The sequence below is a fragment of the Dipodomys ordii genome, unplaced genomic scaffold (genome assembly GCF_000151885.1).
Source record: "Dipodomys ordii isolate 6190 unplaced genomic scaffold, Dord_2.0 Scaffold380, whole genome shotgun sequence".
Taxonomy (NCBI): Eukaryota; Metazoa; Chordata; class Mammalia; order Rodentia; family Heteromyidae; genus Dipodomys; species Dipodomys ordii.
Genome location: NW_012267596.1, coordinates 500,076 through 515,020, shown reverse-complemented (window position 1 = coordinate 515,020; position 14,945 = coordinate 500,076). Strand labels below are relative to the sequence as shown.

At 44.7% G+C, this 14,945-nt stretch overlaps 1 pseudogene; it reads left to right on the top strand.

Moving 5' to 3' along the window:
• Positions 1-2,106: 2,106 nt before the first annotated feature.
• On the top strand, positions 2,107-6,481 carry LOC106001728 (annotated as a pseudogene).
• The last annotated feature ends 8,464 nt before the right edge of the window (positions 6,482-14,945 follow it).

The following is a 14,945-nucleotide window of genomic DNA, read 5'->3' as shown; positions in this document are numbered from 1 at the left end:
TATGTTGCAATTGCCAGGATAGTATAGTCAACTCAGTGTTTACAAATGTAACAGTCAGGGCCCTGGAGGAAATGGCTTTAAGTAACTGGGTTCAAACATCTTATTCAGTTAACACAATCAACTTTGAGTTCCTCTCCTTCCTCAGCCAAGGCCATGTGAAGCCGAATCCTGGTTGGCAAATCTCATTCATGTTCTCTATCTCTGATGAGTCAACAGTCACTCACACCAGAGCGTCCCAACAGCCAGCAGTCCTATCTCCAGTCTTATTCTCCAGTCTTAATTCTATCCATCCCACAATGATTTCCAGTAGCAACTCTGGCCATTTAAGATCTATCTACATCACCTTTGAAGTCCCAAGACCCCTTCTCAATGCCACAAGAAGCCCCTTAAGCTTGGCTTCAGCTACAACCAGCTCTAATCCCATTTCTACATGAGCATTCCTTCAGGAAAACACCATTTTTCTGCTGAGCACAGTACTTTCTTCCTTCACTACATTCTTTCCTCATCATTCAAATCTTACCTTAGGAGTCATTTCTCCCAGACTTTTCCCATGGTTCAAAAGCAGTTCCAAGTACCACCTCCCTTCCCCGCCCCCCCCACACACCTGAATGCTTTCACTACAGCTGAGTCTTATCAAGATATACTACACTAGTATTTTAATTTGCACAGTGCACCAAATTGGTTTTACCAAGGGGAACAAATGCCTGGCACCAAGCATCACAATCTTTCACATTTGTACCTGATCTTTCAGTGGATAACAGAGCCATCCACATTTGTGGTGGCCAACAGTGTCACCTCTGCTTGAGATTTCAGCATTCCTGGTATCCAAGGTTTGGATGTTCTAAGAAGACTGCTCTAAATGGCACTTTGATTCCAGCATTCAGGAATTAAGAATTATTTCCTGCAACACTCACTGCCATTGAAATTCATTCAACATGTACATGCTAGGAATAAGACTGATGTGCAAACACCATGCTGCCTTCACCTAGACAGTCTCAAACCTTCTGGGGCAAGTGGGAGGTTCTCCCCTCACCAAACTACAACCATCTCATTTTCTCCACTCCTAGAATAGGCCATTCAACTTGAGAAAATTACTAAGACTAACTGTAAAAAAGGGGGGAGCTGGGAAGGTGGCTCAGTGGTCGAGCACTTGCCTTGCATGCATGAGGCCCTGGGTTTGATTCCTCAGCACCACATAAGCAAAAAGAAAAAAGCCGGAAGTGGTGCTGTGGCTCAAGTGGTAGAGCACTAGCCTTGAGCTGAAGAGCTGAGGGACAGTGCCCAGGCCCAGAGTTCAGGCCCCACGACCAGACCCCCCTCCACCCAAAAAAAGTTACAAGATTTCACCAAGATGTCCCTACATCAATGAAGCCGAGAACTTTAAGCAAACACAACAATTCATTAAGGTTTTGTGCAAGTGCTGGGGCTTCAATTCTGGTCCTGGGCTCCTGGGCCCTAAGCTTTTGTGCTAAAGGTTTGTACTCTAACACTTCAGCCTCAGCTCTAATTTTAGTGTTTTGTTTTGGGTAATAAATTGGAGATAAGGGTCTCTCAGACTTCCTGCTCCTGCTGGCTTGGAACCTCCATCCTCAGACCCAGCTTCCTCAATAGCCAGGATTAAAGGTATGGACCAGCCACACCCTGCACCTGAGGGCTTCTGCATGGGCACACCTTCTCAGAAGAGGAAGAGGAAGTTGAGGGGTGGGATCATCATGTCCTGCAGATAAAGGAGAGCAGCATGGCACCTGGACTTCATTCACTTGGTGCAGCTGCTGGAGGAAGGGGGTGACGAGCGAGCAGGAGCAGGATGGGAGATGGCAGCTCCAGAAAGGATGTGGTGACCGGACTCCCAAGGTAGACTGCGGAGCCAGTGATGGAGTGAAATTTCCCATAATAGAGGCAGAGGTGAAGGCTGAGGCTGGGTGGTTTAGCCTCTTCTCAGCAGTGACTGTAAGGAACAGAGCAGGACTCCATTCATTCTACCTCAGTTTCTTACTCCCTGCCAAAGACTTTTCCCTCCAACTGTAATCATGGCAATTTCATCTGAAGAAGTTTTGTTGATTGAAAAAAATGCTTCACAAGTAGCAGGATGGAGCTCCCTATCTCATGGCAGAAAGAATTGCCTATGCCGCTGAAGGCAAAGAATGGTTTACAGCCTCCTTGCTGGCCCCGTGGGGGTCCTGGCCAGAAGCAGCACCATCTAGGGTTCAAGGGGTATGCATCAGCATTCAGTCAGCCTGTGAGAATAAGGTGCAGGAGGTGGGTCTGGATGGCACTGTGTCCTACATGCAGCCATTGTCCATGTCCCAGACCCTGGCAAGCCTGGCCCAGTACATCTTCAGCCAGGGCTCAGGCTCTGAAGAGGAGACTTCAGAGCCTGAGAGCAATCCTATGCACCACTCACTGGGCACCAGCGCTGACCCAGACAACCAGGAAAGGTTAGTAAAGTTTCAACCTTCCTTATGGCCTTGGGACTCAGTGAGGAACAATTTGGGGAGTGCTCTGACAGAAATGCCTGTGCTCTATGATATCGTCTGTATAATTAGAGACAACAACAACAAAAAAAAAAACATGACTCTTGATTCATTCTCTTGGGATGCAATTCCTCCAAAACAGAATCCTTAGACATTGCAACTGATCTCTAAAAAAGTCTCTTGCTGGAGCAACACCGATCCTCTTGAAGCAGACAGAAAGACTAAATTTGTTACCGAAAACCAGGAGCACCAGCTACAGACTTCAACTCTGAGCTCTTGAGATTAAGGTAACATTGGAAACTTTAAAAAGTTAGAGATAGGGACCAAGATGGCAATGGGACAGTAAGGAAACTCCACAGCTCTCTCCGACCAAAAAGATTGTTTGAGTTCAAATGGTTAATTTCCCCAAGAGATGGACAGCAACAACAAAAAAAGGATGAACATCCAGAGAAAAACAGGAGGTGGGGGAAAGAAAAAATAGCAAGAATTTCAGAACAGAAGTGTGAAAATCCCTCCCCCAACCTTTACTGGCTGCTTGGGAACGCATCAAGCCATGCCCAGCCTAGCCCAGTGGGAGCTGCTGGAGTCCCCAGAGACACAGGGGTTTGTCTGCAGATCACCCAGGCAGAAGACGCCTGAGGTACCAGTGTTGGACCCGCTGATCCTGAGGAACAGAGAAACCTCCAAGCTGGGAGCCTGCACAAAGGTCCCGCCCCCACCCCTCACTCTCCAAGCAGAGGGGCTCTATCCCTCCAAACCCACTCGGCCCCATGACAGGAACCCCAGAACTACACAGGTGGCCCACAGAACGCCAGAGCAGAAGACCTGCAAGGTACTGGTGCTGTGCTGACCCGAACAGCAGTGACAAAGGCAGAGACAGAAACATGCAGAGCTACCACCACCTGGCCCAGCCCACAGGCATCTCAACTGAACACTGATTGCAGCAGCAACTGGCAACCTACATCACACAGAAACAACTAGCTCCAGGGTGAGTACCCCACAGGGGGGCAGTGTATCACTCAAGGGAGACCAGAGCTGGTGGGAGCCCCCAGACCTTGACCCAGACCCCTACCCCAACACCTGGACTACAGAACCCACTAAAACTGGGAACTGTTCCAGAGCTCCACCAGCCCGTGGAGCACATCCAGCTGGCCAGACTAGATCAAGAGTGTCCCTGGAAGGGAGCTTAAACACCCAAGCCAAGAACAGCGTCCCTGGGTCACAACAGCCAACAGTGGAATAAACTTCAACTATTTACTCCAGGCTGTGTAACCCAGGTGGGATACACAGCAGCACAGGTCCAACTGGCGTGCCCCAGGCTGGAGACTGGGAGCCAGGACTAGGCCTGGGGATCTGGTGCCTGAGCAACACAACCAACTCCTCCCAGTTGAAGCCAGAAGCTGTGTATACACCTCAACAGAGGGGGGGGGGAAACAGGGAATCATACCCATGACAGCAAAAAGAAGCCCAAACTCTACCAGAACCTGGCCCATATATCCCAGGCCAGGAATTGGACAACTCTGGCCACCAGCACCTAATCATAGTTAGGAGCTCAGGCTGGTAAGGTGACTCAGTGGTAGAGTACTTGCCTTGTGTGCATGAGGCCCTGGATCTGATTCCTCAGCACCACATAAGCAGAAAGGGCCAGAAGTGGCTCTGTGGACAGAAGTGGCACTGTGTCTCAAATGGTAGGGTGCCAGCCTTGAGTGAAGAGCGGAGGGACAGCACCCAGGCCCAGAGTTCAGACCCACAATGGGCCAAAAACAAAAACAAAAAAAAAAACCCATCAGGATTCCATAGCAGACTCCAGCAACTGGGAGAGTACATCTAGCACACTCAATCTAGCCAAGAGCACCTGTAGAAGTAAACAGGAGCAGTGTAGGCCGCTCAGTCCTTCTAAAGGCAGGAACTGCCAGTGATCTACAGTAGAGAGCCAAAAGCCCTACATGGGTCAGACCAGCAGCTGGAGGTCGGCCCCCAACAGAACTGAGACCACGTACAGAGTCTCTCCACCAGCCCAGAAACAGCAATCAGGCAAAGACAGACACCTATCGACCAAAACAGAATTTCAGATTAGTCTCCAAGAATCCCTGAATCCCCATGCAAAAATCAGAGAAAAATTACAAGGTTTTTCAACACCCAGGATAGCAAGCTACCCCCAAAAGCCATCAGCCACCTAAGGGAGAGCCCCAGTGGGAACAAATCAGGAATGGAAAACAAAAGCTACATCCAAGAGATGCTAGAGGCAATGACTCAAGAATTAAAGCGAGGAAGTGGTGCTATGGCTCAAGTGGTAGAGCATAGCTTTCAGCTGAAGAGCTGAGGGATAGCATCCGGGCCCAGAGTTCAAGCCCCATGACCAAAAACAAACAAAAAAACAAAAAGAATTAAAGCAAGAAATAGATCAGAAATTCAAAGAACACAGGGACAACCTATCAGAAGATATGCAGGATCTCAAACAGGAGGTGCAAGCAAAAATAGAGGCAGTACACACCTCACTAAGAGGTGAGATTATTAGTTTGAGAACCAACATCGAATCCATAAATGAGTCCATTTCCTCCATGCAAACCACAATGGAAGTCACAGTTAACAGAGTGAACGAAATGGAATGTAGAGTGTCAGATACAGAAGACAGAATACACCAACTGGACCAAAAAAAACAGATATGGAAAAACCACTCAAATTATGTCAAAGAGAAATCCAAGAGCAAGTGGATAGTACCAAGAAATTTAACCTTTGTATAATTGGAGTGGACGAAGTTGAGGAATATCAAAGCCAGGGAATGCAACACCTATTCAACAAGATCAATGAAAATTTCCTCAATCTTAAAAAAAAATCTTACCTACATAACAGAAGCACATAGAATACCTAACAAGCAGGATCCCAGGAGAAACACTTCTAGACACATAGTAAAAATGATAGACCTGAGTAAGGAAACAATCTTGCATGTAGCAAAAATGAAGGAGCTATACTACAATGGGAAAAAATAGAATCACTGCAGATCTCTCTAGACAGACATTGAATGCAAGAAAGGCCTCCCCCCAAGTCAGCCATTGAGAAGCCAAGTGCAGAGGATCACCTCTTTGTTCTAGAGCATAACTTGCATATGCTGATTAGAGAGTTTCATAAGAAATACCTTTTCTATCATGAAGACCCACCCAGCAAGTGTACCTTTTGGTCACAAAAGAATGAGACTTTCAGTCTAAAAGTTTTTGATAAAAATGAAATTAATTTATTACAATCCAGTGAAAGGCTTCTGGAAAAAAATAAGCAAAGCCTATTTTTCTGAGGAACAGATTACCTGCAACCATTGACAGTTTGGCAAGTCTCACTGAGAATCCTTACATATAGGCTCATTGGTCCAGTATCAGTGATGTTTATGAATTCAGTGTGAAGGTGTTCATCACATCTCAGGGCTATAAACCAATATGCAAGTCCATTCAGCTGCAGTTAACATTGGAGTTGAGCAGATCCAAGGTGTACACAGAGATGGAAGGGTGATCACACTGTCTCATCAGGAGCAGAAGCTACAGGATTTTCTTCTGTCTCAGATGTCTTAGCACCATGGGCACACAGCTCAGCAGCTTGCCAAGGTCATGGGCTGGCAGGTCCTGAGCTTCAGTAACCATGTGGGCCTGAGGCCCGTAGAGAGCATTGACAATGTGTCCACCATAACCGTGGCCTCTGCAAATGGTGACTATGCTACTTCAGTTCGCAATGGGCCTGAGATTGGCAGCAAAGTCCTGGTGCAGTTTCCATGGATCCAGAGCAAAGATGTTCCCAAGAGTGATGTGCCCCAGGACAGTAAGTGGAACCATCGCCATGGGCCCTTCAGAGAAGTACAGTGGAAGAAAATGGAAGGTTTTAACTTCCTTCATAAACTGAAGCTGCTCATGTCTGCATTCAGCCCTTGTCTGCTCCAATTCTTCCATACAGCGGACAATAGAGGTTTGCAGGACAATTGTCAGCACAACAAAGAAATGCCTTCCAAAGGAGTTTCTTTCTAAAGCAATAAACACTTATCAGTTTGAAACCTTTCATTTTGTAACTGTCAAGTATTTTAAAATGTGGCACAATTGTAGATAAGCAGTATGGGAAAATATAAAATTGTATTTGTATGCAGTTAAACCAAGTATGTTATTAAAATTTGCTTTCAAATAGCCTTCCTTTGATGGTAACACCAATTAAAATAAGTCATTACAAATCTCAAGTAAGTCAGGCACCTGTAAGTTCATGCCTATAATCCTAGCTTTGCAGGAAGATGAGCTCTGAAGATCCTAGTACAAAGCCAGCCAGGCAGGAAAGTCCATAAGACTCTTATCTCCAATACTCAGAAAAAATGATGGAAGTGGAACTGTAGCTCATGTGGTAGAGTACAAGCACACAGAGCAGGCAGTCTTTCCCATTATTTATCCCTAATACAGAAGACGACCTTGCCACTCTGGTCAGATTGGTTGAGCTCAGGTTTACCATCTTCTCTGCTTGTGATGGTCTAGTTTCAATAGGATAAAATATGTTTACATAAGGTGATTTTCAAATAAGATTTCCAGTTCACAAATAATCTCAAAATATGCCCTTGCCCACTGCTATTTTTAAATAGGCTAGGGCAGGTCATAATCCTATTTTGAAAAACTAGTTTCAAACAAAACCTTATATTTTACAAAGCCTTTATCCCAAAGAAGGTCCCCTTTTCCTTAAGAGCCAAGCCACCAGGCCAAAGGAGGAACTTTAAAGCAGTACACTTTGACAGGAAAGACAGTTTTTCTCACACATGTATCTGTTTGTAAAGGAGGTTGTGTAGTATTTCTACAAATTTCATCTGTACAAGTTATATTTACCTTCCAAAGCAGGAAAGCAAGAATACTGCCCACTTTCCTAATTTTCTTCCTGAGAATAATGTGTAAGTAGAAATATTGTATGTTATATATACATATATACTATATATACACATATATATATACTATACATATAGATATCAATTATATATTCAAGAGTAGTGTGATTTTCATATATGTCTTAGGAAAGGAAAAGGTTTCTCTGAATTTGGAAAAGGTGTTTTCATTGCATGTATTTTTGTAATAAAATTTGTAAATGTAGGCCCTCACCCAAAATTAGCTGCCTGTTCTCAATAGGAATAGATCAAGAACCACCATCATTTACACTTGTATCTGAATTCATTCATCTCTATCTTCAAATTTAGAATATCCTTTCAAACCACGATTTTGAAAACAAAGCAGAGAACAAAACTTTTTCTGTGTACAGAAGCCTTTAGGCACAAGCAGCCAGAACTAGGCACCTCACCCAGAACTAGGCTCCATTCTAAGTTGCATAGACACAGAGCGGCATCCCATAGAGTTGTACCACCATTTCCTGGTCACACAGGACTGCACCAGTCTCTCCCCAGGCCAAGGGCAGAGAAAAAGTCAAGTAAATGCAAGGGAAGCCATTTTACAGGTTGCCATTCATTTAAGGTCCTGTGTTTGAGCATTGTAGGCATGTTCAAATTGCCACTGTGGGTGCTGAACAATTCTGTTACCCTCTGAAGTCAGGAAGTGCAATGGAGAGCCTCCTGCAATATACCATTTAGTGAAACTTTGTCCAGATTCATACAGCATAGGCTCCCACTTGTTGATATTGAAATATGGATACTGGATCTAACTGGCAACATATTTACATCTTTGTGTGAAAATCTTTGCACCCCACCCACAGGTAATAGGCATGCCTGAATCCCTAGAGGGAGGGCCAGGGACTTAGACAATAGGTTACCAGACCCCCCTAGAATTGTACCATGAACTTGAGACTGAGTTATCAATCTCCACAAAAAACTGTCCCATGACCATGACCATACTTAGGCCTCGACCAATTCAGACACCATTGTTCCATGCCTTGGTTTCTCCTAACTCTCCTCTGGTCACCATGGTATCCCTTCTCAATTCTCCATTAGAGTTGATCTGGTTTGTTGAGGTCGTTTGTCTGCTCTTTCGTTCCTACCCTCATAGCTCAGTTTCCTAACAGTATGAAGTGCATTGAGGATGCAAGTTCTACAAAGACTCCCAATTCAGCCTCTCAAAACGTGGCTGCTCTATCTCGACTGACTCCCATATAACAATATCAGTTTGGCCTGATGAGGGTACCTGAGGGTAGGTGCCCCAAGAAGAGCAAAGTTTTTATGACAAATGATACTGCCACCATCTGTGAAAATCAACTGTTTGAAAAGTCTTCCCCTCAGGGGCTCTCAGATATTGGGAGCTGGGGTTGGTTTACAGGAAAGGGGATAGCAGAAAGGCAAGCCCAGTCTGTTCTGCTAGCAAGGGGGAAAATGTGCCCTCCCATTTTTGTGTGGTCCAGTCTGTAGTTCTAGTCTTCAATGCAACTCAGTAGAAATTGCAGGATAGAGTAAGGTCTTGTGAACAGAAGTTCTCAAAATACATGTTTATAGCTTACAGGGGGTTTTAACTTTACTTGATAGGGGCATCATGACCTTGTGTAGAAAGAATGTTTTAGTTCAAGCAGCCAAGAATGTGCTGGGCCACATTGAGTCCTTGTGACAACTATACTGGCTATGATTTAGCACTTTTGTGACTAGTAGGAAAGACATTTTTTGGTTTTGGTGTTTTTTGGCTGGGATTGGGGCTTGGACTCAGAGCCTGGTCTCTGTCCCTGTGCCTCTCTGTGCTCAAGGCTAGTGCTTTACCACATGAGCTCTGGCATCACATCCAGCCCTTTCTGTTTATGTGGTACTGAGGAATCGAACCCAGGGCTTCAGGTTGAATGCATGCTAACCATTCAACAACTAAGCCATATTCCCAGCCCCTAGAAAAAATTTTGATGCATACTAAGATTCTCAGATCTTTGGCCTCTATAAGTCTTAAAAGGATAGATATTAAGATGGCACGACAACCTTGTAAATTTCCCTGCCTCCTTGAAGACATCTGAATCTTGTGAAAGACTTCACTGTCTCCTATGTCATCTTGGTTTTTGTTGGTCATTGGGCCTGAACTCTGGGCCTAGGCCCTGTCCCTTGGCTCGTCAGCTCAAGAGGAGCTCACTACCCCTCGAGCTACAGTGCCACTTCCAGCTATTAATCCTTCTTGATTCCACATTCTCTTAAGACTATAACAAGTTTGTGAGATCTCTTCATGAAGGCCCTCTAGGGATCAGCTCAATCCACTCCATTTATCAGGAGGAAAAGAAAAGAAATTAAAATTTTTAGCTAGTTCACCTCCCTCTCCATAGAAACAAAGAGGCCCACACTGCCATTCTCTACATCATCTGTGTTTTGCATGGTAGCTTGGCCTCTGTCTATATTTGCAGATGCAGACTATAGAGAAGGCAAAGGAGACGCAAAGACCTTCTGAAACAGCCCAAGCCAGTGTTCCATGGTAAGAGGTTCTAGCAGAGGTTAAGGGATTTTTTGAGGCTTCAGGATCCTCTCCCTGAAACCTCAAAATTCTCTTTACTGCTTGGGAATAAGGACTAGATCTACTTCTAAAGACTCAAGCCTAAGCATATAAGTTATGGAGTACAGGCTCTTCAAGCATCAGAGCTAGGCAAAGCAGCCAAAAACTGATCAGAAAGATAAAGACCAGAGCTGCGTATAAGGAGACTGTGAAAGGCAAAGCTCCACTAACTGAAGACTGAAATGGACTGTGTAGTGGAGACAGTAATGGACTCTAGCATATCTAGACCAAAGCCTGATGCAATACAGGACATAGTGTGACTAAAGAGCCAAGATTGCGCAGCATTTTACAGATCAAATCCAGACACCAGTATGTCCATAGCTAAGTAGATCACACTAGCCACACAGCAGTAGGACAAGTGTAGAATTAACCTTGGCTTAAATTGCAGAAGGGAAGATGGTGAAGCCAAAGCATTTAATTATTGTCCAAACAAATTTTCTATTAGAGAGCTTCTTAGGACATCCTTGAATCTGATTAGGAAAATAAAGCTCTCCATCTTCCACCACTCACGGGAAGGCAATTACCCCTTTAGGAACACATTTAAGGCTTGTAAGTTCTGATCCCTACTGTGTGTTAAGGACACCAGCCTGGACTATGAAGGTGAAGACGCAAGCTTGAATCCTGCTTGCACATAATGGCTTTTGAACATAGCCCAGGCTCCTAATAGAAATGAGGGATCAAGAACACACAGCCAATGCCTAACCATAAAGTACTCAAATGTTCTGAGGGCAGAAGACTGAATGTCTCTGGGATAAAGCATAAATATTGGCAGGTGAGTGGGAAAGCAGGACTCTAGGACCAGGCTTTGGCCCACTGTCATGCACAGCTTCACACAGAAGGAAAAGACAAGAAAAGCTGTTGCAATCTCCCACTCATGGGAACTCAGTGTGCAAAAGGAAAGGGAAAAACCACACACTCCTAGACGGGGCAGAAGGGGTTTTAACTCAAGTAGTGTAGAACACAGGCTTAGGTCTCAAAGTCTATCAAATAGGGTTTATCAGCTCCAACTAGTTACCTCTTCACTAAATCTTACACACTGTTCAGATAGTACTTAGTTGCCTATAATGCAACAACTTAAAAGACAGAAGTAACTTCAAAGTGCTTCCTCAACTGTGTCACAGACTTGTTATTGCCAGCAGTGTGTTGGTAGCAGTCTGTTTGCTACAGTAAATGTACTCATACTAAAAGCAACTTGTGCACAAGCCTCCTTATCCCTCAAGGAAACAGTGCGGCACCGTTTGCTGGTGTTGGATCTCCAACACCTGTTTTGATGAGCCACTTCCCCAGTGGGCTGCCCACCTGGAAAGACTTTACAGAGAAGCCTCAGGAGGGATACAGTAAACACTTCTGTCTGGCCTAGGGGACAGTAAAGCAAAAGCACACAAATAATTTCTTTTCTGCAGAATCTAGAATGTGAAAGAGGGCATGAACATTAATAGACTATTTCTGGGTAACTAGCAAGAGCCAGGAGAAAATACAGTGTGAGGGAGAGAACATGATAAAAATTAATGCAATAGAAAAAGGTCATGAACTAATTGTATGACTTACAAATAGAAACAAAGTATTTTAGAGGGATGTTTTGAAGTTCCAAAATGAAATTCCTCCCTTTGGAGATAATACACTGATTTTTCAAAAAGTCACCTATTCATCCTCTAAAGAATTGAGAATTCAGAGGGAAATGCTTCTAGGTAGGTTTACACAGGTCAGGGATTTTTAACCAGCTTTTCAATGAGGGCATGCAGAAAGCCAAGGAGGAGAGCCCAGCTCTTCAGTTGTTTTACCCTTGGAGGAGGGCAATCACAGGCCCCAGATTCACAGGGGAGAAACGGAACCGCATTTCCCCCTCTGTTAGTAAATCCACATCCTACCCTTTGCCTCAGCTTTGACTGAATTGACCTTCCACCCAATTTGGGTTAAAGTGAGAACTGATGAGCAGATTTTTCAACAAACCAACAAAGGCCCTTGTATGTTACTCTGGTCAGGGAGAAGACACTTCCCACCACATCCTCTAGAACAAGAGATGGGCTGTGGAGCCCACATCAGACTGTCTGGAGATGGAGATAGTCCCGAGTGTGATTTACACCTGAGCTCATTTACAAGGAGTAAGGATGAAATGGGAAGGAGAGAAGGGGAGGGGTTACTGAACTTCCAACAACTGTGAGAAGACAGGGACACCACGTCTCCACAGAACCCAATCATTCCTTACCAAGACCTAGTCAACAGAGCAAGCCTGGAGCTCCCCCAAGAGCAGTACCCACACCTCCCTGCTGCTCTTGCCAGCACCTGGCACAGAGCCCTACATCTTGGGAGGGTGAAGGGGAGGGGGCTCAGAAGAGAAGATGGAAAAACTCATTTCCCTTTAAGCTTAAGAACATAATGTGAGGGCTGAAAGCGAGGAAGTGAGTGGATGGATTTTAAATGAAAGTTCAGACCCATCTCTTTCTCCATTCCATTCCTCCCTAAAGCTTCCAAGACCACAGATCTGTCACAGAACTCTCATCTATTCTGTTAGCATGAAAAACAGGTCAGAGGACAAGTTAGGTTGTTGCAGAGCAATACACAATACAAGCACACTTTACCCAAAAAAGCACTTAAAAACATTTGAATCCCATTTCCCTCCATCTCCTTAATACACCTGAATCAAGTTTACTGCCTAATTCAGGTGGCCTGAAAGAGCCTCAAATCTTTGTGCCAGTTGCTTTGAAACACACACACACACACACTTGAGAATGTAAAACAAAGGTAGGGAATGCATACATTGCCATTCCCTGACATGAATTCAAATCAGCAGCTTCAAATTGTCTACAACATTCTGTGCTAAGTGTTGGAACACTAAGTCTTTTCTTTGTAGTCTAGGCCTGAGAATATGGTCCTGCCATCCTAGCAAGAAACGTGTGACATACAAGTAGTTTGAAAACTAGCTTTAAAAACTAGCTTTAGGACTGAGAAAGTGACTTAGTGGTAGAGTGCTTGCTTTGTATGCATGAGGCCCTGGATTCGATTCCTCAGCATCATATAGGCAGAAAATGCTGGAAATGCCACTGTGGCTCAAATGGTAGAAAGCCCTAGCCTTCAGCTAAAGAGCTCATGGACAGAGCCCAGGCCCAGAGTTCAGGCCCCACAACAGACAGAAATGAAAAAAAAAACACGACTAGCTTTAAACTGGGGTGTCAGCCCAAGAGACACAACGAAGCAGAGGTCAAGCATTGGAGGTCATCATGGTCAGAAAGGAGCTCTAACATATATGGAGACTTCTAGATTTGGGCCACTGTGGCTACAATGAGGGCCTGGGCAGCTGCAGTGACAGTTGTCAGGACACTAAAGCTCAGAACTCTAAAGCTCAGGAGAGTTGAAGCTGGGAGCCAGGCAGTGACTGAGCTCAAGCTATGCACAAAATTTGGGCTTTCAACATGACTGGATTTGGCAAAGACTTGAACATCAGGGTGCCAGGGGGAAGAGGGGCGGCGGCGCTAGAAAGGTAAGAGCAGAGCTGAAGTCTCTGGACAGTGCAATTCAAAACATGAGAATACTGGACACTGAAAAGGGACATCTCAAGGAGCTCAGTAGTAAGGAAGGAAAAAAGACAGTATGTTGTTTCAATTAGCTGTTCTTTGACACCTGGGAGACAGCTGATTACAAAAATCATCAATCGGTGGAGTAAATGGTCTTGAGGTCTCTGCTAATTAAAGGATTACTCAAGGGTAGGCTGGCTACAGCTGGCTCCACTAAGTGTATTATTGATCCCACAAATGAGACAATTCAACAAGATCACCCCTCAGGACAGGACCTGAGGAATAGGCTGGCAGGCCCTCAGTACTCCCCATGTATATTCTATCATATTTGTTGTCTTTAAATATGTTTCATATATATATATACACACATGTATTTAGTACAGAGGGTGGTCTGCCCTCCAATGCATCTGAACCTTAAACCAAAAAACATGTAACTTAGGAAGCTGAGCTGAAAGTTAAAGCCATAGAGCCTAGCGTCCTGCCAGATATTTTAGAAATCTCTTTTGTAGTCACTTACAGAATCAATGCCAACAAAGCTTTATGCATACACCCGAAGCTGGTGCCTTATGTTTCCTCACAACAGTCCTGGTCAGAAGAGCAGGTTTAGTAGTAGCACCTGTTTTGTAACAATCTCACTGAAAAGGTCAAAGTTCCCATTTCCCCTTCCATAGTGAAAAATATACCCCTTCCCCTCCTACATTTGCAGACTCATTCTGTACATTGAGTTAACCTTTTTGCTACTGGCCTCAGTTTACAAACCGTCGTGTTATTTCTTGAATGGGATGTGGAATCATCCATTTAAGACTCACAGTAAAAGGCAAGTAACACCTCAGAGCAAAGTGGGAATGCTGACCAGAAATGCTGCAAAGAGCCTGGGGGTTTCCTATTCAAGAGTGAGGATTAGGAAAGCTAACTGACCTATCTCACTGAGAAATAGCAAGGACTTAGGAAACTTGGTAGTTTGTCAGGTCGATTTTTGAGCATATCAGATCGGCAACAGAATTCATGGAGGCTCTAAAGGCAGCCATGTGTGGGGCTTTCATGTTGGCAAACCAGAGTGAAAAAAGAGAGGTTACCCAGAGAGGGCAGGCAAGTTTGACCTAACACCTGAGGCCTACCACATAGCTCCTCAAGCATGGTTTAAGAACCTAGAGCTTATGTAGGCTTTAAGCTACAATTCCCAAAAGACCTCCAGCCCCTTGGAGATGAAGATACAAGACAGGACAGGGAGCCCACATGAGCCATGTGGTCAACAACCCAGGTGAGCCACAGGAGAGACGGAGGGAAGGCTTTTTTTTGCAGGATTTGTGACAGTCCAGGGAGCTAATCAGGAACATTAGACACTCTTGAAAGATTAGAGTTTGAAAGTAGAGTCAACAGAATATTCTGGGTAGGATAGTGGGGAAAAAATGCCAAAGGCTACCCCCTGCACCAGCCAGGTTTCCTAGCTTAGTTTTCAAGTAGCTTTTCAGGTGTCTCACAGGTCTTCATTCCACATC